Raw genomic sequence first — 26,677 nt, 5'->3', positions numbered from 1 at the left:
AGCCCGCCTCAGCTCTTCTACCTATCCTGACCCTACCTGTTCTCCCCCTCCCCCCACTGAAACCTGAGTCCGAGCTGACCTGCCTCAGACAAGTGATGGCTTGCTGCAATTCGGCTTGCCAGCCGTTGTTGCCTGAGATTGGTACAGCTCTACCTGCATTTAATAAAGTTTAGTGAACTAATACCTTACCTTGCCATTGATGCCAACAGAATTATCTTTTACGTATTGTTTAGATAAAACATTCAACATAATGTTCATAATTCGTTTAATGATCCATATCAACCATTGAGCCATATCCAAAAACCGCTCAGAGCATTATCATTCCCTGGCACTGTTGTCAATATATGTATCTAGGTTGCATGCTTTAAATGTCCGGGTTTACCATAAGCTGCATATTCAATAAAAACACAGAGACCTCAGATGGATTAAATGGCCGCAGCCATGTGTTTATTGCCATTTACTCCCAATGACCTTTCTCTAATAGAAGCCGATTATTATGAGATGTGCGCAAGGCAGGAATGTCAGAGGCCATTTCTTTCATAGCATTCCTCTAAACCTACAGGACAACAAAGAGCACTGTCAATATCCAGCCCTTCTGATTCGACATACCTACATCATAACAACTTTTTCATTTCACAATTCGTCATAATTCCTCTGGGCCGCCTTACAATTTGCCAAGGAGCCATTGCCGGGCTGGTAAGTCCCCTGGCAACAATCCCTTGGAGCTGTCTGGCCTGTGGAAGGTCCAGCTGAAGAGTCCTGTGACCCCCCCCCCACTTACCTTGGCCTCCCTTACCTTTCCTGTCTTCCGCCACAGAAGGAAGGAATATTCCTCCCTTCCACCAGCACATCTCATCCTATCCTAAGTGAATGCCCTTCAAAGCTAAACCTGCTTGCAATTCCTTATAAAATGTCCACAAACCTTCTTCAGATAAATGGATCCCATCCTTACTATACCTGTCTGGCCACCAGACCCAAATGACAGGGTGAGGAATGTACAACCCATTAATGTCCCTTAACACCTTATCCATAGAATTATTAATTCTCCGTCTCATTCTTTCCACAGCTTTAGTGGACCTAGCCCCCCTCCATTTCCTTCTCTGTAACACTTCTGACCAACAAATAATAGCTTGTGGCCAGCATTCATGCATGGAGTATACCTCTTGTACCATCAAACCAGTTAGATCTTTTATTGGATGTTGACAAATATCATTACCCCCTAGGTGCAATAAAATGGTTGTAGGAGATTTATCAGTTCTTGAAGCTTGCTATAGTACTGCCCTAAGATGGTGCCACCGCATTCCTGATACCCCTAACCAAACTGCTTTGCAAGAAGCTCATTTTCCTCTTTGGAAGGAGAAGCCCTGCCTGCCCTGGACAAAGAAATGGAGTCTCCGAATAAAAAAAAGATCCATTATCCAGATGCATTTCGGATCCAAAGATGTGTGAGCTGAAATACAAAGGACAAGAGTTAAAGCCGTTTACACCGTATGTAGCCTTTATAAGCATTGGAATTCCACCTGCCCATCCTCATAATGTCGGCCTGTGAAGCTCTCATTGCATGTGCATATCAGGCTGCACCTATTCGAAAAGAATGTAATGTATCTGATGTAATGATCTGAGTCTAGGCCACTCAACTTAATTGCCTCCTTTAAAACTGCTCTCGCCTGATAGTGTGTCAGAGGTTCACCTTGTTGATGACAAAAGAATGGAACATCTAACCTACCCCTAATAGTTGCGGTACTCTAGTAGCACTTTAGTCAAGTCCCATTCTAAACCTTTTGGGGGTAACCGCTCTTACCCACTGACCTTTGTCTTCTTGATCAGTTTTGGATTTAGCCACATAAACCCATGTGCCCTCCCCAAGCAAATGTACATGTGCTAGTGGTAAAACTGTCCGCTGACCTTTCTTCTTGTTTGGTTGAACAATTTTAGACCATCTAATTGCCCCACAAAAAGCCAGCCCTAAATAATGCTACCATATAAGAAGAAAAACAAACATTTGAAACTGCAAGCCACAGTTTACGTAATAAACCTGGACCTATGGGGTACCTCTTATCAAACCTCTTGGGTGTTTGTTTCCCCCAGCCCTTAAACATTGTTAGCACTTGAAACATGTTAGCTAAATCCTTCAAACTTAAAGCCTGATGAAACCAATTCAAAGCTGACAATGTGCTTCTCACCCTTCCAAAAGTCCATCCTCTTTCTTTCATTACCAAAATGTAAGCCCTGATGTGGTAAGGTGGAATTGGCCATACTACTTCCCATCCTCTTGATAATCTGGTCTGCAAGAATTGCTGTATGCATTTATTATACCTTACCCTTGTTCTTCCACTGAGGGCATTACACATTTGCCACTATTCTCGTCTGCCCGTAAAGCCCATAAATGATCTGGCACTCGAACCGAAGGATTCGCATTTGGAGCCAGCAACCAGAACCGAGGCCACTGCAAAAGAGAAAGGACATCTGCTAATGCCTGGAATGTGTTGTGCTTTCACTGTGACATTTAATGTTAAGCACCTAAAAGTAAAATATCTCATCATCCTGCCTACCACCACCTTACCTCCCAGCCGATTATTGACTATGTGTACTACACTATTGTTGTCAGAGCAAAGCCAAACCACTATCTTTCATATGCACACCCCATATTTCCAATGCAACCACTATTGGGAACAATTCCATTTCTGCAATTGAAATGCATAACTTACTTTTCACTTGAGTTGGCCATGCCACACTGAACCACTGATCTTGGAAATAACCCCCAAAGCCAATTCCCCCCCACTGCATCTGTAAACAACTGAAGTGGTAGTTGGTTGCCTCTCTCCTGCCAAATTGCTGTCCTATTGTAATCTGATAAGAAACTCAACCACACACCTAAATCCTCCTTCATGCCCTGTGAAACCCTAATCCGGTGGTGTGGCTTTGTGCACCCAGACCCTTTAGCAGCCAATTGCCTTATAAATGAATGCCCCACAGGGATCACTTTGCATGCAAAGTTCATCAGCCCTACTAATTCTTGCAACTGTTTGAGGGTTATCTTATTCTGACTTAACACTTGACTTGAAACTAAACGCAACATTTGCATCTTGTCAATGGAAAGCCTGCACTGACCATTCAAGTTATCAATTTTTATACCCAGAAATGACAATCTGTTTGTTGGGCCCTCTGTTTTATCCATTGCTAATGGCACCCCTAACTCTTTGCAAATCTGTACAAATGTATATAACGCTTGTTGACATTCCCCTGCATCTTCCTTCCCTACAAATACAAAAATCATCCAAGTAATGAATGTCACTGTCCTCCTCTAGCCTCTGTGCCACCAGCCAGTGTAAAAAGGTACTAAACTTTTCAAAAGTGGCACAGGCAAAATTGAACAACCGATAGGCATGCGTTTATCCATGTAATATTGACCTTTGAATACCAAACTTAACCACCCCATATCTTTAGGAGCAATAGGTAACAGTCTGAAAGGAGATTCTAGGTCAGCTTTTGCTATGAGGGCCCCCATCCCCTTCTCTTTGACCTTCCTAACAGCTTCATCAAAAGGTGCATAGTGCACAGATGTCCCTTGTCCATTTATATAATTGTTCACAGAATTCCCTTCTGGGTAAGATAGGTGATGGATGAGCCGGAATTCACCTGGCTTCCTTTTTGGGACTACACCAGTAGGTGAAACTCTAAATGCTCATCTGGGTGGGCGATGAAATGGGCCTGCTAATCTGCCCACTTCTAATTCCATCTTTAGCTTTGCCCTAACTATGTCAGGATATTCTTCTGCTGATTTCAAGTTCTTAACCATACCCCCTTGCTTCCTTCCTTTTTCTGGTATCCTAAAGCCCTTGGTGAACCCCTATTCTAGTAATTCCACAGCTTTTCTATCTGGATACATTTTGAGCCACTCGTCCCCTTTTACTGGAATCAGAAGGGTGACCTGTGTACCATTTGAAGGGGGATGGCAAGTAGAAGTTTTTGCTATGGGGACTTGAGAGACGAAAACAAGTCTTGGCTGGGTGGTTTAACTTACCACGTGCCAAGCATTGATGTGTAAATCTGCACTTAAACTGATTCCAGCACTGACCAAAATTGTACTGATAACACTTCCCAGCAACCCCATCCGTTCTAGCCCATTGACCCCAAATGGCTGGTCATTCCAAACATATAAGAATTGTACCAGCTTTGGTTAGCCGGAAAACCACAATCTGTTGTTGCTGCATCCCCACTAGTGTCTAACCAGCACAGCAAACCCTAATCCATCCATGCCCATGACCCTGCTGGGTACGACTGTCTCATTCTTCTGTAATCTTCATCATACCTTAACCACTTATGTCCCCCCTGAGCAAACCGCATAGTGATCACTCTGTTAAAATGTGTCCACATGTCCTTTGCTTTGGCAGGGCACTTACCTGCTAAAATTTGCAGATAAATCAAATAGCCAATCACCCAGTTTTCCCTTGGCAACTGAATGTTCTGCCCTGCCATCCTTTTCTTCATCCTCTCTGTTTAACAGTGAAAGTATGTCCACAAAATCCCCATTTGCAATCTGGTGTTTCACTTTTTCACTCAAATGGAAACCTAGAGGCAAGTCTAAAGTAACTGCACCATAGTACGATCTGTATCTCCCCTCCCCCTTCATTTATAGTTTGAGCATTCCCCCCCTTGTTGCCATAATTTGGCGTCTTCCCCTTTCCCCTTGAGTTGTGCTACCAAGGCCCCAATTTAGTCTAAAATGTCTTTATTAGGTTGGTGCAACCTTTCACTTGCTACTGAACCTCCCACTGCCTTTACTAGACCCAAGTCCTTTGACACTTGTTTTTCCTGAAGCTCAACCATGCCCCCTGCAGTGGCCTGACACTGTGAACTTGACTTACCTCGCAACTATCATTAGATTGAGATTCACATCCCATTACTTCGGCATCCTGGAAAAATCCTTGGCTTTGTAACCACTTCAAAAACTTCTGATCACCAGTAAACTCATTCTTACCTTCCTTCCTTGTTATTCCTCTTGCATTTTTTGCAATGTTTTTTCTTATCCTCATGTTTGTGTGCTTTCTCAACCTTCCTCTCCTTTCCATCCTCTTTCTTGATGCCTCCTTTTAAAGCTTGGGACCCTGTGCTGGGTCCTGCTTGAGGGCCAGGAGGCAGATTACTCGCAGGTTGAACATTAACTGCTTGAGGCACCTGCCTTGACCCCACTGTCTGATGGAACAGATCCTCCCACCATTCTCTCCCTTTTAGGCTCAACATGGCCTGCATTTGATGATCCATCTAATTAGTGAAACACAAAAGAAATTCACTGTTAGCCTGTGCTGTTTTTTTTGTGTTGTTGTTGTTATTAATTGGTCTTACCATGTGATTACCCATGAGCCTCAACTTACAGGTCCTACTGGATGACTATTCACAGGCCATAGCTAACCAGGCCTTCCATGTGACAAACGTTTCAGGCCTTGGCTGCAGGCCTTGCCATATGACTCCCCAGTTAGGCCCTGCCGAGAGCATACCCCGAGGCCCTGCTGTGCGATTGCTCCCAGGCCTCAGCAAGAAGCCTTGTCATATGATTACACCTAAGCCTTGGTTCACAGGAAGGCAGCTCTGCCATGTATTTGCCTAGGACCTACTGAACTAAAATCAGAGCAATGTGCCACTAGGCCACTGAGCTCATGACTACTCCAAGCTCCAAGGAATATGCCCTTGATTTACAGGAATTTTCTTTGTTCTGACTGAAATTCGAGCTCTTTCTTAATCCTGCTGGAATACCCTTAATAATTTATAACAATAGGTAAAGGTACTGATCACTTTAGTTACAGTTACCGACTACCTTAGTTATAAATATAGCTTAATTTAGTTAGCTACTTTAGCTGAGATCACAGCCTACTGTAGCTAGTATCATCGACTACCTTAGTTATAAATATAACTTAATTTAGTTACAGCTACTTTAACTAGGATCACAGACTACTCAGCTAGGCCAGACTACCTAGCTAGGTTAACTGATCACTGTACTAGAATTACATGTTGCCTTGACTCTTAAATCTATAATCATTTGTTGTCCCATGTAAATAAAATAGTTTAAGACAAAATGCTTTTGAGTGCCTTGGCTCTGCTCCTTAAGCACAGTGGTCAGCAGGAGAAAGTTTGTTTTCTAGTCATTAGAGAACATTTATTTAACTGGAGAATGTTTGGATTCTGTATTCAGCAGGGATATCCCTGCTTGTGATTATATGCTGGAGATTTTGTGGCATTGGTTGCATATAGTCATAATGTGTAACTCATTTTGCAAACTTTCCTTTTTGAATGCTGCTGTATTTCCCCACGTATCTTGTTATATATGCCATGGGTGTTGTGTGGGATGCATCCTAACCCCCTCAGTATAAACATTTTCCAGGGGTAACAACATTAATAGGGAGGGTGAGTCAAGTTAGATGGCTCCTGATACTGAGTTTTCAACAAAAGAAACTAGTAGCTAAACTGCTTGTGCAGTGTCCCTTTAATAACTACAAGTAACCAATGCCAATTTAAATTCTGCCAGAGTGAATATTAGCCTACATGAAAGACAGTTTTTAGCATCCTTTGTTTTTCTAAAGGTAGCATGAATATGCTGCACTTGAGTTCACTAGACCCTGTCTTTAAATGGGATACAAGTATGCCAGTAGCACTTTTCTGCATCACTGACTTTTTTAATATGATTGTCATGATGGATGCAGATTTTGTTTACAGTCTGTTCTTATGTTCATACTGATTAATACTAATCTGCCATGCTAGTGAGCCTATTTATGTCAGCACATGGTTTAAGGTGGGGCCTTCTCATGGCAAACCAGTTAAAACTGCTCACACTGGAACACAGAAAATGTTCTGTATTGCTTTGAAGCTGGAAAATTACTTTTTTTCCAAGAGCTTTTGCTGATCTTTCTAAACAGGCCTACCATGGTGTAGCACCTGGAGAATTATACATCCTTAGTGGTGTAAGACTTCCTACTGAAGATTACACCATAAGCATCAGATCTCTTTACTAGCAGTCCTCTGCTAGAGTAGATAATTGCCAGAAGATACCCAAGTCTTACATGCAATCAAATTTTTCCTGATTTTGTGAGTCGCACAGCAGCCAGCCAATTTAGGTCACAGAATCTTCTTCTTCCTCTGTGTGATTGTCACACTACCAACCCCCACTCCCCCCCCCCCAACTTGTGCTGCTGCATATAGCCCATTCATTTCTACCAAAAGGCAGGGAGTTTGTGGCCAGTGGGTTATGAACTTTTAATCTCCAACTCCTCAATGTATGGCTATAACTGTGCCAGGGTTTTGACATGCAGTTGGTGTCGGCACAAACATGTCACTTGCTTCTTCAGGTGCCATAACCCCTCAGGACTGCACTGACCCATTGAAGCCAGCATTCCTTTTGAATCTGTGGTCTCCACCAGGGATTCTACACTGGGAATGAGAACCTGATCATGTGCTCTTTTGTCTCCCCTCAAGAGAGGAGTGGTGAGATGGCAAAGCCACATCACTCTTCCCTTTCTCCTTGCCACCTCCAGCAGGTGGCTGTGTTGCCGTTCAGACTCTGGTCACCAGGATCATAGTTGAGGCCTTATTCCTGTATATCACCAGAGCATTTAGGTCAGAAAATATGATCCTCCCTCAAGTCATCAGAACAGGGAGAAATGGGTAGTTGTCTCTCCTTTCCATTTAATTTCCTGATTCTTTTCTATCAGTAGTCATGGTGAATAATTCCAGTTTCAGTCTTAATATCCCTTAGTAGCCCTTGAGAGTTAGTGTTTTGTTCTTGGTTCTGTGATGCAGGACAGATAGCTGGTTCAGGTTCAGTCCCACAAGGTAAACATCAGCTCTTGACTTGTTCAGAATACCCTGATTTGGCTTTTGGCTATCTGAAGGAATATTTTGCATCCTTTTGAAAATGCATGCGTTTCTACCTTTTCTACTTATAATGCTACATTGGTTGCACTTTTAGTGTTTAGTTTCAATTCAGAGTTGCCCTAAAGCTTAGGTTTATGAAGTAGTTCTGCATGAAGTCCTTCACAGCAGGCATTTTTGGCCAAACACCTTTCTAGGATCCATTTTTTTTAAAGACTGATGCTTTCCTTTTGAGATAACTATCTTTTTGAGACTGTCTCATCTCAGCCATCTTAACTGGTAGATGGTTTTCTGCCAGGTTTCCAAGTATTTCCTTATTTACAGTTATTCACAGAACAGCCTTTGAGAGGCTCCGACTAGTTTCCTTCCTGCTGGCATTCAACCATTCCTGTTAACTGAACTAGAACTTTATCTTTAATGCAGTAGTGTGTCTGATATTTTACTCTTCATTTTTAGACAGTTTACTATGTCACTCTTCAGAAAGTGCAGCTCCTGTCAGAAAGTGGTCAGGCAGTAGTGGGGTGTTTTGTGCTTATATTGTTTGGGACCAGATCCCATTTGTTTCTGCACTCCTTAATTTATATGTATTTTATTAAGACCATTTTGGCCCATTGTTAGTGCACCTTGAGGGATTTATTGAAGAAAAAGACAAAGCACCATCCCTCAGCAGGGGAACACTGCTTAGAATAAAAGAGGAGACCATACAAGGCATTCAGGCTATCTGTTGTGTACCAGATGACACTGTCTTTGGCCTTTGTCAGGGGTGTCCCAAGCCCCTGCTTTTACAATCCCGGCCCTGTTTCTCCATTGCATGCATGGGGATTTTGATGCTCCTGTTACCATCATTGAAGTAAGTGGGAGCCCACTGATGACTGACAGACTCTCATTACCCAGCAACTTCTTGTCAACTTTCATTTGATAAGGGTCATGAGCTTCTATCAGTGAAGCTCAGACTATAGAAACTACAGCCATTGGTTTCCTTAGTAAAGTCTGTTCACCTGCTCATCTGGTGTCTGAAACAGAATTGTCCATCTCAGTCCCTTTTCAGGGTTTTGTAGGCTTCAAGCAGATATCTTTCAGGTATTGAACATTCCCCATCAGTGCAGGAAGGCTGTCTATTAATGTGTTTAACACTACCAAGCAGTAATAATTACAACTGTAATTTCAAAAAAAGGAATGTTTCCTTGTTTCCCACCTTTCTAAGCTAGTATAGTCCAATTTTTAGTGCTAAATTCAGGGCTGTGTTAAATTTTTTGAGTTGCCCATACCTTACTTGGATAACTCTGTTCACCTGTGTGAGAGGGAGCTTTGAGCAGCCATCTGTCTGTGGAGGAGTGGTTCCAGCCCAGAAGTTAGTAGTTTATAGGCCATTTTGGGCTAATTTCTATCTCTTTCTTTTCCCTGCTGTAAAAACTGTGTTTGCATGGTTTTGCACGTCTGAGCAGCACTGGTTAGCTAGGGTTAAACTTATCCCAGCTCCACCAAGTCTCCTCTTCAGTTTTTCCCTTGAAAGTAGTCTAACTCTCAACCTAGGCACTTTAAAAAGCATCCTACAATCCAGCATTTGCTCAGACCTAATAGCAAGCACTAATATACCCCGACACCTGATTGCCCAGCAGGACAAGGCTCATTATTCACCCCTCACCAACCAAGTGACTAAGCAGCTCACCCTACTATTCAGGCATGACCAAATGGCAATTTCAGGTATACTCTCAAGTCCAGCTGGTGAACCTGGGTATCCTGAGGCAATGTTACAATTGCCTCATGTACACACACTACCCTCTCCTCCTACCACAAAACATTAACTTATGCGAGAGATGCAATTATTATATAGCTAAATTGGAGGTTAAGCTCTCTCCACCCAAGACTGGAACAGGCAGTCATGAGGAGAAGGTTAACACTTGCACCACATCTCCAGCCTCACATAGACATACTAAACCAGCACTGGCAAAAAATACACATAAATACACAAAATCATACTCGGAGGCTCTAAATAAAAACCTGCAAAAGCATCACAGACCTCCAAAGCAGACACCCAAAAAAACTGCACCTCCCATCACAAACCAGACAACACATAAAACACAAAATCAGTGTGCCGGACAATCACAGCCCTTAAGGTGAAATAACATACCTAACACACTAGTAATAGATGACTCTATAGTCAGGCACACTGACATCCCACTCACTAGGCTGGACAAGGAGAAGGTTACTGTTAGCTGCCTGTCAGGAGCCAGAATCCACCACATAACACAAGCACTCAGATCACTCCAGAAAAACTACAAATATGAGTCTGTCATTGTTCATGTTTGTGTGAATGACCTGAGACATACCTCCCTGGACTACATGAAAAGAGACATGGAAGAGCTCTCTGATCATGTAGCCCAGGCTGGAATGACCTTGACCCTGAGTAGTAGCATCCTGCCCTCACCAAGAATGATACCGCAGTATAAAGAAAAAATGATCAATTTCAACAATTGGCTAAGCTTCTGGTGTCATTCAAAGGGGATCCATTGTCTGTCAGCCTGGGACGACATGCTCGACAGGCCTCATTGCTTCACAAGAGACGGCTTGCACCTGTCACCCCTAGGCTTTCGAATACTGGCCAAGGCTCTTGCTACCCCCATAGTGCATTTTTTAGGCAAGGCTCAAAAGTCAAACCCACCTCCATAAACAGCACAAATAAAAACATGAGGGTTATGCTACTCAACGCCAGGAGTTTAAATCTCAAAATGCACTCGCTTGAAGCACTCCTCAGTATGGAGAACGTCAACATCTGATCTATGCAGTAACTGAAACCTGGTTCAAGGCTCTGGATATTTTTGTGGGTATTTTTGAGGAAGTTTGGAGTAAAAGGAAAGCAGGTATTTACAAACCTATATTGACAGGGTACCATGGTGTTTTGGATAAGGCTGAAAGTGAAATAACTGGTTTGAGTCCCCCCTGTAAAGAGATGATCTTTGATGACCAGAAGTCGAAACGTCTGATGAGTTTCATTACAGTATTTAGTTCGGAGGCTGAAGCAATAAGGTCAACTTTACAAAGGAACTGGAGTGTGTTTACCTTTGAGATGGATTTAACTGACAAGTTAGGTGATAGATCCCAGGTCCAGCACTTCCTGGAATTTATCAACTCAAATGCCCTGGATCAGCTGGTAAACTCCCCTTCCAAAGCTGAAAACATATTGGACCTGGTCATCACCAACATGAGCGACGGGTGCTCCACACCAGAGGTCAACCCGTCACTGGTTAGATCAGACCATAAACTAATCACTCTGAATGTCCACACCACACCACCACCTCTAACCAAGGAAACCACAGTGAAAAACTTTTCTATAGCAAACTTCACCTTACTTAAGACAGAGGTGGCAAGTTTCACAGTCCCCACGCTAAAAGATAAGTGCCCAAGATGTAGGAACCTTTGCAAATGCACTCTATGAGCACCTACAAGGATGCATGGATCGTGCCATTCCTAGCAAAACCAAGACTCACTCCCCTAACAGAAGGAAACCAGTCTGGTGGCCCCCTGCCATAAACAGGCTATACAATAGGAGGAGGAAGCTAGTTCAGAAAAAAGCAAATCCCAAGAAGGAAAGACATCCCTGATCAGTATCAGTAAGAAATTAAGGTCCCTCATAAAATCCTCCAAGGCTAACTTCGAAAGAAAAATAGCCAAGGATTTGAAAGATAACCACAAAGCCTTCTTTAGCTATGTCAAGAATCTAAGTGGCAACTCGCAGATATGCTCTGAGCTAGTGCAAAATAGCACAAAATATACTGAACTCACTGATATTTCCAACATCCTGGTAGGTAGATTCAGTGCAAACTTCACCCCCCTCTGACCCCCAAAAGGGCCCACAACAATACCGGAAAAGTGTAAAGTCCTGGAAATCACAGACGCACAGGTGAAACAGCCATTTCAAAAGCACAGCGTCAATGGGGCCAGATGGTGTCCCAGGCTGCATCTTGCACAAACTACAGAATGAAACACACTTCAACCTAAGCCTCTCCACAGGCTACGTGCCCATAGAATGGTGCACAGCAACGGTTATTCCGCTCCACAAAAGAGGGGCCACAACTGACCCTGGTAACTATTGCCCCATAAGCCTGACTAGCCTGGTCTGCAAGGCTATGGAGCGCATCATCATGGAACTCATTAACAAAGACATTGGGAACCTCCAAACACTTGACCTGACCCAGTTCGGCTTTGTTAAGGGCAGATCATGCCTACTAAACCTGGTTGACTTCTTCGAGACAGTCACCAAGGTAGTTCACACAGCCTAACTTGACCTCACCAAGGCTTTTGACACCATTCCCCACTCAGGAATTATAGAAAAACTCACCAACCTGAACATAAACCCCTACGTCATGAGATGGGTTGCCAACTGGCTTACAGACAGAACTCACACCGTAAGAATAGCGGGCTCCAGGTCAGACTCTAAACCAGTCACAAGTGGTGTCCCACAAGGCTCAGTCCTGGGACCCCAAATGTTCGGCATATACTTCTCAGAAGTACAGGCAAACACAGGAGGACTATGGCTAACCAAGTTCGCCGATGACTGCAAACTGGGAGCCATAATTGACTCTCCAGCTGACATGAACATTCTCCAATAGGGCCTTACTGAGATGGACACCTGGTGTCAAAGTCATGGTCTCAAGCTAAATGCCAAAAAATGCATAGTCATCCCATTTGGGAAAAACAAAACACCCATGAATTACCACATAGGTGGCAGCCTCCTTAATACAGAAGAGGTAATAAGAGATCTGGGGACCCAGGTAGATAGTAATCTCTCCTTTGACAGTCATATTGCCAAAGTAGTTAGGAAATCCTTCTATGTAGCCCATCTAATTACTAAAGGGTTCGCATCTAGAAATAGAGGTTATAGTGCCCCTCTACTCGTCACTCATCAGACCCATCATAGAGTACAATGCCCCGTTTGGGATGTACCTCACAAGACACTTCCAACAGCTAGAAAGACCACAAAAGTACCTCACCAAGAGGATTACTGGTCTCAAACATATGTCTTATGCAGCCCAACTGGAAAAACTTCAGCTGTACTCAGTGCATATCGCTTACTCAGAGGTGATCTCTGCCTGACTTACAAAGCCATGTCCAACTCAGAATTGATGGACATGCTCCACCTAAAGAAATCCAAGTCAATGCGAGCCACTCGCTCTAGTGAGCTAAACCTCACCACAACAATAAATAGAACATGCTGGAGGAATAGATTCCTGTCACAGAGACTCCCCATGCTTTGGAACAAAATTCCTAACTACGTTAGGCAGAGCCCCTCACTAACACTCTTAGAGAAACCTTGATGAGTGGATGGGTAACAGAAAATACACCCCTGGGATCACTTCATTGGCTCTTCTTAACAGAGGCTCAGTTAAATAATCAATCGGGCGTGAAAGCTGACACACTCTGGCTAGGCTTATAAATACCCTCTGGCAGATAGCCTAGTACCTACCTATGAACTATTTTTGCAGACATATCCTCAGCTTAGCGTGATCTTTTCCATGCTTCCCAGCCTTAGGAGGGGGCTTGAATGTAGTCTTGAATGATGCATTCTTCCCTAGACATTCTGGAAATACTCTACACTGAGCTGTTTCATTTTGGCTAACATCACATTCAGAGGCTTTAAGATAGTATAGGCGGGACAAAAGGAAACAGCATTTAAATGATTTAACCTTTGCGAATCCAGAATGAAATCTTATTTGGGAGCAATGCTCCTCTGCAGGCTTTGTGGATGTAACAGTCAGATAGTGATCCTTCATGGCTAGGTACTTTCCATGGGCAAGGGTTAACCAGTCTTGCTGATCTCACAATAAGGAATGTCTACTGCAAACATGGGAAAGAGAGCTTGAACCTAGGGGGTTCTTAGGAACAGAAAACAGCAAAAAAATAATAACTTTGCTTCTCCTGTTTCTGTTTCACTGGACAGGGACGACCTCTAGAGAATTAATTTCTGTTTTTAATGTACCTTCTCTTCAGAAAACAAAGAGAAAGGAGTCCCTTCTCTTTCTGACTCATATTTTTGGTCAGAAGAGCAGAGATTGGAGGGAGAAAGTTGTGCTTCAGGATTTTCTTCTCCACCTGAAGGTTTTGATTGATTCTGAGAAAAGTTTCAGATTTACCTCCAGAAAACCTTTCTTTTTTCTGAAACTTTATCTAAAATGAAAGGGGATTTTCAGTGATATCAAAATGAAATGCCTATCACACAGCAAATATATTATGATTTGTTACAGTTGACTGTTCGTGTGCAGTTGTACTTCCTATTTTATCTTGGTGAATGTTTTCCTGACAGCTTGTAGTTTACATGAAAGTCATCTTATGTTTAGGAAGTTTGATAGGTTATACAAATTTCCTCAAACTCTCAAATATTATTCATCCCTAATGCAGACCCTGCATGGATTTCCTTATTCCCTTTGGCAAGGATGGGAAAGTTTTTGAGAGGCTAGTTTAACCCTCAGTCACACTGTTACCCCTTAGCTGAATGATCACAAACCAAAATATGTTTGTATCTGATATTCTGACAAGACATTTTAAGGATCCGCAATATTCTCTTGATTATATGTATTCTGTTGACTTATCTGTATGCGTATATTTAATGTTCTTGTATATCTTGATACAGCTGTATATTTTATGTATTTAACCTAATCATGTTGTATATTGTGGACTACTTGTGATCTTTGTTGTTTGTGTTCTTGTGGAGCTCTTCTGCCCGGGCCTCCCCTGAAAATGGACTTGTGTCCAGTTGGACTGTCCTGGTTAACAAATTTGAAATAAATAAATCAAAACACCAACTCCAATACAGGAATCCACGTAGAAAAAAGTAACGAACCAGTCGACCACAGTGTAAACGGAGCTGACAATAAGGCACAGACCAGAGCAATGCAGGTATAAAATAAAAGCGTTTATTCCAAATGAGCACACCGACTGAGCGCTTTCACCAGGTAAACTGGTTTCTTCAGAGTCATACAAAACACACCCAGCAAGTTGTTCTTAAATACTCACTAATTTCACAATTAAGTAATCAATCAATCAAATCTCACTCATAAAAGAAACCTTGACATAAACTCAAAATTAGAAAAAAACTCTCAAAGTATTAAACAGTGCAAAACACAAAAAACATCCAATATAAGAAATAAAAAAAATTAAAAAAACATATATATATATATATATATATATATATATATATATATATATATATGTATACTCATGTGAGAAGGGTCTACACATAAATTAATTTAAATGTGTATATAGAACTACAACGACCTAAAAAAATATGTAAAAATATATATAAATATATATGTGTAAATAAATATGTATATAATATGTATATGATAAATACTAAAACAGACTGCTAGAATCAAGTTAAACAGCCTGTTCCATAAATGCTAAATATAGTGCTCAGTAGTGTATTCCAATGAACTAACACTATGTTAACATAAAAATTGCCTGAAATGTTAAAGACCACCAAACAATGTTAAATGAAGTTGGCCCTGTGTTTCAATAAGGGTTTCAAAGAAATGCCCTCATTAATCCCCGGAAATTTGGTGGCGTTAAATCTAATTTGCCATTCCATTTCACGAAGTGCTACAAAGTTGTTGACATCACCATACTGATTTGCCTTGGTCCTATCAACAATAAAAAATAAAAACTTTTTGAATTCACAACACACCTTAGAGTGCAAAGCCAGGGCATTGTGCTCATCCCCTCTTCTAATGGAACTACAATGCTCCCTAATCCTCTCCTTCAAGCTCCTCGTAGTCATGCCTATGTAAAATGCTTGGCATGACATACAAGAAGCTATATAAACACAATTTTTCGTAGCACAATTACACCGTCCAGGACAGGCAATGGTGCGTCCAAAACCAGCCACCACAAGATAGGGACCTTCAGCTATGTACCTACACCATTTGCAACACCCACATTTGCCCATAAAAGATCGCCTACAACCATCATTACTCCTTTCAAGTAAGCCCTTCAAATTGCGCCCCCTACTGTAAACAATGACAGGTGCATCACCCAGAATTGCTCTCGTGTCCCTACTCAAGAAATGATCCCATAAACCCCTCAAGCTAGCACAAATTTCAGATGAAACCTCATTGTATTTAACTACAAAAGTTGGACCTGTCACATCAATATTATTGTCCATTGTGTCGTTAATGTTAACAGTTGAGGACACAGTACCCTTAATTCTCAAAATGGGTAAATGTTTACTTTTCCTCTTTCTAAAAACTTCTTTTTTGGTTTTGATTAACAAAGCCAATGGGTAACCCCTTTCAAGAAATAAACCAATAAGGGTGAAAATCTCTTTTTTGAATGTTGTGTCATCACTTATCATTCTTGATAGGCGGACCATTTGGCCCTTCACCAAACCTTTCCTTTGATGCATGGGATGGCAACTAGAAAAATGCAGCATGGAATTATCATAACTTGGCTTCATATAAATACTACTAGTAAACCCCGTGCTACTTTTGGAAATCTTGATGTCCAAATAATTGGCACAGTCATAACTCCAATTGTAAGTAAATTTGAGAAACCTAGAAGTGTTGTTTAAATAATCAATAAATTCCTCAACACTCGAATCATCACCCTTCCATAGGATCAACAAGTCGTCAAGGAATCTGTTGTACACTAATATGTTTTCAACAAATCTAGAGTCAAAAATATTCTTTTTTTCCCATGCTAGTAGCACCAAGTTAGCAAAAACTGGGGCACACCGGGCCCCCATTGCTACACCAGTCTGCTGTTTACACATTTCCCCGTCAAATGTTAGGAAGTTGTTGTTTAAAACTAACTCCATCAACCCACAACAAGTCTCCAGTTTTTCTAAATCAAAATTCGAGCTGGAAAATAGACTGTCATAAAAGAGTTCTAAGCCCTTGGAATGTGGAATTACCGAAAACAAATTGATGACGTCAATGGTCAAAAAACCAAAGTTGCCTAGTTTGGAGAAGTCAACCGAATTCAATCTCTCCAAACAATGCCAAGAGTCCTTAAGTATATGGCCTGCGTCCAAAAGGGCTTTCTTGCAATAATAATCAACAAAAGCAGCCAGTGGTTCAGTTTTGGAACCCTTGGCAGAGACAGTGGGTCGAAACTGTAGATACTCGGTTCCCTTATGCACCTTGGGTATTCCAAACAGTTTGGGCATATTAGGGAACTTCACTGCAAGATAGTTAAACTCAACCTCATTGATTACACCCTGGTACAGGGCATCCAATAGATACAAATCAATTTTCTGATATGCCAAGTTTACTTCATGTATTGAAACCCTACTGTATGTGTTGTCATCACTTAATATTTTCATAATCTGGCCAGTATAATCGATATTGTGCATGATAACCATCCCCCCACCTTTGTCTGGTCTCATGCATCTATACTGCCCAGATGAAATGAATTCACTAAGTGTGGTTCTTTCATCATCAGTCAAATTGTCATTGTATCTAGTTCTTAATGCACAAACTCTCCTCAATTCATATTCAACAATGCTTTCAAAAATATTGATTTCCTTGTTGGGAAGTGGTATAAAAGTACTTTTCCTCTCGAGTGTTGTGCTTCTCTGCCCTCTTTCTTGAGTATTTGTACCTGGACAAACTGAATGAAAGTGTAACTTCAAATTTAGTTCCCTTACAAATAGTTTAAAACTTTTTAATAACTGTGTAATGTCAATGTTATAGCTTGGCACAAATTTGTCACCTTTACTAAATAACTTGAAATGGGATTCAGTGAGCACAAGATCAGTATAATTATATATAATGAATCCCATTTCCTTAGTGATGGTGTGTTTCATCCCCCCATCCGGGACCATACTCATGATGTTAACTTCTTTTGTGTTCACACCTACATCCCACACATCAGTACTGGACATCTCCTGGCCCAAATTTGTTGAAATATTAACCTCTGTGAATTCTAAACTGTTAGACCACACTGATGCCAAAACACAACTGTTGTTTACAACATCTTCACTCTCAAAACACAACACTTGGTGTACATTCTCACTTGCCAAACCTAAATCCATGACGTTGTCTTTGAAACTGCATGATGGTAAAACTGCACAAGTAATTTTGTCAAGGTAACCAACCTCCTTCACACAGTTATCATGCACAGCACCATGGTGAACACTGTCAGGCACACACAAGGCATCATTAGAATTGTTGATAAATGAAGGTACCACGGTGGTGTGGTCATGATCACTGACCCCCCCCCCCCACACCACACACATCATCCAAATTATAGTCTTGAATACTGTCAGGAAAAATCAAAACATCTAAATTCTTGTACATTTCAAAGTCCACAGTAAAGCCCGAGGTATAAAGTTCTAATGGTAATTCATCCCCCTCCTCCTGGGACTCGATTGTTGGAACTTTCCGTAATGCTGCCCCTTGTTCTGCAGCCTTTCTGACCTCCGAGGCAATACTGGTTCCTCTAAAAAAATGTCTTGATCCTGACAGTCATCAATAAGGTCTCTATTAGAAGTACTAGTGTCAACCCTAGTATAAGTCCTAGTTGAAAAACTGGTAGCATTACGTCCTGGTGGATACGCAGTCATGTTTTTATAGTCAACACAGTCTCTAGCCAACTTTTTGTTTTTAATATTGGTATTCTTTTTGACAAACATTTCAACATTTTTAATAACTTTTTCAAAGTGGTTTTGGTGTTGAAAAAACAATAAGTCATTGGTAACACTTGAATCAAGCCTAACAATCTCATCACGTAGTTGTTTGAGTTTGATTTCATTATTGCGTAAAATCACATCGAGTAACTCCATACCTGTTCTCTGATACAGTTCAATTAATTCTTTGTAGGCCTCTGACCCAGAGATCAGGTTTAGAAAGAGGAAATGTAAATATTTACCCATTTTGAGAATTAAGGGTACTGTGTCCTCAACTGTTAACATTAACGACGACACAATGGACAATAATATTGATGTGACAGGTCCAACTTTTGTAGTTAAATACAATGAGGTTTCATCTTAAATTTGTGCTAGCTTGAGGGGTTTATGGGATCATTTCTTGAGTAGGGACATGAGAGCAATTCTGGGTGATGCACCTGTCATTGTTTACAGTAGGGGGCGCAATTTGAAGGGCTTACTTGAAAGGAGTAATGATGGTTGTAGGCGATCTTTTATGGGCAAATGTGGGTGTTGCAAATGGTGTAGGTACATAGCTGAAGGTCCCTATCTTGTGGTGGCTGGTTTTGGACGCACCATTGCCTGTCCTGGACGGTGTAATTGTGCTACGAAAAATTGTGTTTATATAGCTTCTTGTATGTCATGCCAAGCATTTTACGTAGGCATGACTACGAGGAGCTTGAAGGAGAGGATTAGGGAGCATTGTAGTTCCATTAGAAGAGGGGATGAGCACAATGCCCTGGCTTTGCACTCTAAGGTGTGTTGTGAATTTAAAAAGTTTTTATTTTTGATTGTTGATAGGACCAAGGCAAATCAGTATGGTGATGTCAACAACTTTGTAGCACTTCGTGAAATGGAGTGGCAAATTAGATTGAACGCCACCAAATTTCCGGGGATTAATGAGGGCATTTCTTTGAAACCCTTATTGAAACACAGGGCCAACTTCATTTAACATTGTTTGGTGGTCTTTAACATTTCAGGCAATTTTTATGTTAACATAGTGTTAGTTCATTGGAATACACTACTGAGCACTATATTTAGCATTTATGGAACAGGCTGTTTAACTTGATTCTAGCAGTCTGTTTTAGTATTTATCATATACATATTATATACATATTTATTTACACATATATATTTATATATATTTTTACATATTTTTTTAGGTCGTTGTAGTTCTATATACACATTTAAATTAATTTATGTGTAGACCCTTCTCACATGAGTATACATATATATATATATATATATATATATATATATATATATATATATATATGTTTTTTAATTTTTTTTTATTTCTTATATTGGATGTTTTTTGTGTTTTGCACTGTTTAATACTTTGAGAGTTTTTTTCTAATTTTGAGTTTGTGTCAAGGTTTCTTTTATGAGTGAGATTTGATTGATTGATTACTTAATTGTGAAATTAGTGAGTATTTAAGAACAACTTGCTGGGTGTGTTTTGTATGACTCTGAAGAAACCAGTTTACCTGGTGAAAGCGCTCAGTCAGTGTGCTCATTTGGAATAAACGCTTTTATTTTATGCCTGCATTGCTCTGGTCTGTGCCTTATTGTCAGCTCCATTTACACTGTGGTCGACTGGTTCGTAAATTTGAAATAAAATAAATAGAAATCTGGGAAGAACATTTAGTTTTCTACCACTTTAATGGTCAAAATTTTAAACTGCCAGCCCCAAATGTTAAGTTTTTATTTCTGTCTGTTAACATGGAAAAAAGTTATCTGTTAGCCTTCTCTCTTTTGAGGTAAAAAATTCCCTTGAATGCATTTTTGTATTCTTGTGGAGCTTTTCTCCCGGGTTGGGAGGGTGGCCTAATGGTTAAGGTGTTTGCCTTACAAACACAAGGTGCAGGGTTTGAGTTTCACAAGGGATAATTGGCTAGGCTTACAGTGGCTCGCAAGGGCAGTTAGCCTAGTACTAACCTATGAACCTATGTATTTAAACATACTGTAAAGTGTTCTTATGATGCTGCTGCTTCTCGGGCAATCTTGAGAAGATCTGCTTGGTGACATTATCAAAATCTTCTGAAGATATTAAAACTAAAATGTAAAGTTCTCCCTTGGACCTTTTGCAGCTGAGGTGCTTAAGAAGTTTAAGAGGGGAAAGTTTTTTATTCCCAAATTCTTTATAAATTTATACATATGACAAAGGCAGTCTTACATTTATATAAATGAAAACATACAAAATGATATCACTTTAGTTATAAACAATTTACATCACAGACACCATTGAAACAACTGTAGATGTAAACATTATACATCACTTATAAGTCATCCAGCCATTGTTAGTTAAGCATTATATAGCTCATTCAAATCCTGCCTCTTAAACCTCGATCCTGCTCTGCATATATTGTTCCCACAATTCCCATTTTTTCCTATGTAGTTTGCTACATCCCTTTTCTAAAGATCCCAATTCCAATTGTTTCATCTCTCTTACTATATTCACTACTTCCAGTAAAGTTGGTCTAGACTTTGATTTCCATTTTCTAGTAATTGCTTTTTTGGCAGCCACCATAATTAAACTCAGCAAGGATTGACTATGTCTAAGCAATTCTATTTCTGTAGCATGATGCAAATAAAATCATCTCCCCAGTCAGTCCAGTCAACTCATCCAACATCTCTGGCAAAGCAGTCTGCAGGGAATACCAAAAGTCTGCCAGCTCATCACACTTCCAAGAATATGTTTCCAGCTGCCTCTTTTTTAACTGTCATACATCCAACATTTGCTGTTCACCTGAGGAAAAGTTCTTTGGACTCTTCTTTGGGTATAAAAATACCCATGTAAACACTTCCAGGCAAAGATCCTAAATCTTCTAGACTTTGTTGCCTATATGGGAGATATACATATATCCCACCATTGTCTCGCTGTGAATTTCTTTATCCAATATCTCTTCCCAATCCCTTCTAAGCTCCTCTGATTGATTCTTATAATTATGATGCAATATTTTATAGGCTTTACTAATTATTCCTTTTTTAATGTCAACTTATGTTTTAGATTCTATTAAAAACTCTATCAATGCTGGTCTTTCATTGATAAGTGGAGAAAGTTGATTCAAATGATGATACAAATTTTCAAAAACTTCCTTTCTTAAGTAAAATAAAATGATCATTCCACCTTGACTTCCTTTTCAAAATGCAATTCAAGGTCGTGCCAACAAATAGGATTAAAAATGGCAAAAATGCTCCAAAAAGAAGGGAAAGCCTCTTAAAATCAAGGACAGTCCAAAAATGCAGAAAAGTGTTTGCAGGCATCAACTTGTTTAATATAAAGAATATTCATTTGTGGATAATCATAATTGTTATGAAGGAATTTCTACCCAAGCAATATGTGAAAATTTAACCTTTCTGGGTTGTATCTTTATAGTGGTTTAAAACTTCCATTGCATTACAAGAAAGTGTGTACTTTTCATTTTTGATGCCTCTTCCCAAACATTTAAATGTGTCTGTAACTGGAAATCCATTCATACTTTGTGTTTAAAATTATGAAAGTCAGGATAAGATGATGACTTTGATTTTTGCATGATTTGATTTGTATCATTCGTCATCTAAAGAAAAAGGTCTGTATGAATCATTCAGGTGATAGTTTAAAAGTAAAATCTATGTAAATAATTTGTTTTGTGGAAAATTAGAATTTAATACTTTTAACTAATTTTTACAATTTTTTTAAGATTCCGCAGCTAATACGAAAAGAATGCGAGACACTGTACAACCTTGTTTTAGTCTATTTTGTTGAGAAGCTCTCATTGGAGAATGTCCATTAATGAAAAGAATGGCTTGGTAAAATAGTTTTTATTAATTACCTGCTTAGGAAAAATATATGTATGTAAAACCTTTATATATGCACATGTACACATACATACTTATATATAAAAGTTTTTGTTAATTAAATCAAAAGCTTTTTAGGCACGTGCTGTAAGTGCAATAATGCCATATTTACTGGCTACTTATAGTTTCATTCCTACTTACTTGGCTATTGATCCATGAAGATCATTGGAAGCCTAACCATACACTTTCATGAACATTTAGCGCTTACATTTTAAGTATGAATAACCTAGAAACAAGTAGAACATGTGCATGTTGCCCCATTCATGAGATACAAAGGTGCTAAACCAGTAGCGAATACGTGGTTACCAATCCAGATTAAGCCTGAAAAGTGTAAGAGAAGTACTTTGCTTTATGTAGACAAGGTGAGTACAAAGAAGTGGTACTGTCTGTGGTACATATCTGTCCCTCCATCATGTTCTGTTTATATTTGAAAAGAGATTGAGATGTTTTGAGGGGGTGTTTGTGCCCCCATTGGACTTATGAATATGCAGTAGATCTGACACAATAGGGTCTGTTGAGGATCTGTATGAAAGGCAGAGATTGCCTCTCATTAACCCATATAATACTGAGAACAGGGACAAAGCCTTGAGGAGGTGTGCATATTTTTTATGGTTTAGGCCCTTGATTTTTGTAGTAAAAAAGAATTATGGGCATTAATGTTGTATCAAATGTTTGGATAGGTATGTACCAAAGAGGGCATTATACTCCATGATGAACTTAATGACTTCAAACATTACTTCACTGATAAACATCATTTAGAGCTCTCTCCAAATGTGAAAACAGAAACTTTGGAAACTAGCCAGTGAGAGACAGCTATTTAGATAAAATTCAGTTACTCTTTGATCACTACATTGTTGAACATCAGAAACTAAGACATTTGGAGAAGGTAAGAAAAAAGCAACTGAAAAAGGAGAAGAAAAATCTCTGTTGGGAAGAGCCTTGAGGCTGTTCAACAAAACACAGAGTAGTTTCAGCCTCAGCAGAGGAGATGGCTTCCAGTAATTTAGAGGAAAATGCTAATAAAATCCACTCAGTGTTACTTAGAATAAGTGAGCCATTGGCGAAATACACACATCCAAATGACAAAATACTGAAAATAATATAAGTTGCTATTCAGATGAGCTGATAAAACAGCAAATTCACTGGTTGAAATGAAGAAACAACTGGCTGAACATGTAGTTTCTCAGGAACTGTTAAAAAAAAGCAAGCCTGCAGAATAAACCTGAGATTCTCTGTTCTACCATAAAAACCTGGAAGGAACATACTGTATTAGTTTTATGAAAGTACAAACAAGCATTCCACAACAGAATTTAAAAGAAAGGGCACATCATTTTAAATCTCCAGATTTGGCCTTGAGAAAGAACCAAAGGCCTATAATAGTAAAGATTCAGTCATATCAGCAGAAGGAGCTGCTTCTTACAAAATGTGGCAGAATGGTTTTTATTTTATATATATATATATATATTTTTTTTTTTTTACAAGGAACATCTTTATCAAATTCTCATGTGTGACACAATCTTAAATTTATATAAATGAAAAATCATAGCAGTACAATCTCCATTGCCAACATTACACCTTACAAACCGTGTCAATACAACTTTAGCTGCAAGCATTATACATCACTTTTAATATACCCAGTCATTGTCCATCAACCATTGCATAGGTCACTCAGATCCTGCCTTCTTTTAAACATCATTCCTCTTCTGCATGTAGTGGTCCCAGATTTCCCATTTTTTCCTGTGTAATTTACTCCTACCCTTTTCTAAAGATCCCAGTTCCAGTTGTTTTATTTCTGTTACTATTTTTGTTACTTGTAGTAAAGTTGGTTTAGACTTTGATTTCCATTTTCTAGTTATTGCTTTTTTGGTAGCCATCACAATTAGACTCAGCAAGGCCTTACTATGTCTAGATATTTCCAACTCTGTATCGTAGCTCAAAAAAAATTTCCTTAGTCACTCCAGTTTGCCCACCCAGCATCTCCAACAGAGCAGTCTGCAGGGAATCTTTAAAATCAGACCGCTCTTTACACTCCCAGAAAATACCTCTTTCTTCCACATCACATCTACAACATTTGCTATCTACAAGAGGAAAGATTATTTGGAGCTTGCTTTGGGTGCAAAATGTCTATGTAAACACTTCCTAACAAAGATCCTAAATCTTCCAGATTTTGTTGCATATTTGGGAGACATACATACATCCCCATTGTTTCTTTGTGACTTGCTTATCCACTCTCTCTTCCCAATTCTTCCTAACCTGTTCTGATCAAGTCTTATAGTTATCATGCAATATTTTATATGCTGTACTAGTTATTCCTTTCTTAATGGCCACTTCTGTTCTAAATTCTACTAAGAACTCTACCAGTGCTGGTCTTTCATTTAGGACCCTGTACTCTGATATCAATCCTTGATATGGAAGGTAATCTTTCACCTACAGTCCAAATAAGTTCCTAGCATTTTCCCATTCTGTACCTTTCCCTGTTAGTTATTTGCTCCCAATACCTTCATTCCTTTGCCAGTTTTTTTCAGTATACTCCCACCCCCTTGCCTCTTGTCTGTATCCCTAATTGCAGTCACCCCTATCAGTGAATCTCCTTTCTCCATTCCTGTATTGGCTTAGTTCTTACAATACCTTCTGCTACTTTATGAATATAATATTGAGTATGATTATTGTTGATCTTAAAGGTTTGCATCGAATATCCCAATCTCTCCCTGTCACTTGAACTTCCCCTATGTTTCTTCATCTCTTTCCATTTTGAGTTATAAGTTTCTTCTTGTACTATGCATAGGAGCCTTAACTGTGTTGCTCTGAAATACACCTTCAAATCAGATAATCCCAGTCCGTCCTGTTGTGAAGAATAAGCTTATCCCATATGACTTCTGCTGTCTTCCCCTCCCAGATAAAATCCTTCAACTCTTTATTAATTACTGTCTACAACTTCTCTGGTTGATAAAAAATATGCCTGACCTGTATACAAGATTAAATGCACTAAAAGCATTTTACCTGCTTGTATATTACTATCAGTGTCCATATAAGAGAGCTTCCATTTTCTCAGTTTTTGTATTATCTTTTGTTTGGTCTTTTCTCACATACCCTTAGCTGCCACATTGGTATAATTTTTAACACATACTCCAAAATACTTGATTTTATCATGTCCCCATAAGTATGGATATTGCTGAACCAATTCGTATGTGGGTACATAATTTACCTCTATTGCTTTTGTTTTGGGTTCATTAATTTTGTATCCTAAAAAGGTTTGAAATTGTCTCAATATGTTCCACAGCACTGTAATGTCCCTTTCTGGTTTTGTCAGGTATAATTCCTTATTCCCTCTGTATGCAAACAGGTGAGCTCCAGCGTCTAAGTTTAAAACTATTCCAAAACAAACCTTAGTTCAGTCCCATTTCCCTTAGCTCTGCTACTCCTTAAAGAGCTTGCTAGCAACATTTGGTTTCTGTAAGCTGAAAAACTCCAACATAGTGTATTATCTTACTTACATTTCCTGGCTCTATTGTTTTTTTTTTTTTTTGGACTCCCTGCTGCTGGGGTTGCTCTGCCACTCCCCCTGCTTCTTCCTCCCAACTAGCATCTCACACATCACCAAGTGGCCCTCCCTCTCTACAACCCAATTTTCTCCTTTATTTCCTGACAAATCCTGTTTGAAAATTGTGCCCTATAATAGCCAGGCCCCTTGCTATGCTAGCATCAACAAAAACACTACTACTTTCTCCACTACCTCTGATGCTCATCCTTTATCCCCTCACCGCCTATGAAAACCAGTACCACCATGGATTCCACTACCCAAAATGTCAAACTACCACCCCAGACTTCTCTTACAAGTTAGCTCACCTAACTATCCCCCACACATCCAAACCCTCATCCCCTTTACCTCATCACCCAATTAAAACCTTAAAATCTAATCCAAGGGACAAGCACTGTCTAAGACTTATTCGTAAGTTTCTAAAGCTCATAATCAGATTTCAGTATAACCTTGTTACAGATGGGGACATCCATCCCAACCGTAGCCTATCTCCACCTGGTGACAATGATGCCTACACCACCAACAAACTACCCCTTAACAGTCCCGCAAATGCTCTCCTGAAATTTCACTTGAACATTCGAAGCATAAATAATAAAATCCCCAGCCTGCATGCCCTCTTAGCAGTTAATTCCCCAAACATAATGTGTCTTACAGAAATCTGGCTTAAGCCTACTACTGCTGATAAGGTATTACCCCCGGGCTACAACATACATCGAATAGGCAACAGCTAAGAAGGGAGGTGAGATAGCAGTTCTTTACAAAAATATACTAAATGTTAATAGACATCCAGTTCAACTGCC

The sequence above is a fragment of the Protopterus annectens genome, chromosome 1.part2 (assembly GCF_019279795.1).
Source record: "Protopterus annectens isolate FY-2018-M chromosome 1.part2, PAN1.0, whole genome shotgun sequence".
Lineage (NCBI taxonomy): Eukaryota > Metazoa > Chordata > Ceratodontiformes > Protopteridae > Protopterus > Protopterus annectens.
Note: the sequence above shows the minus strand (reverse complement) of the source record.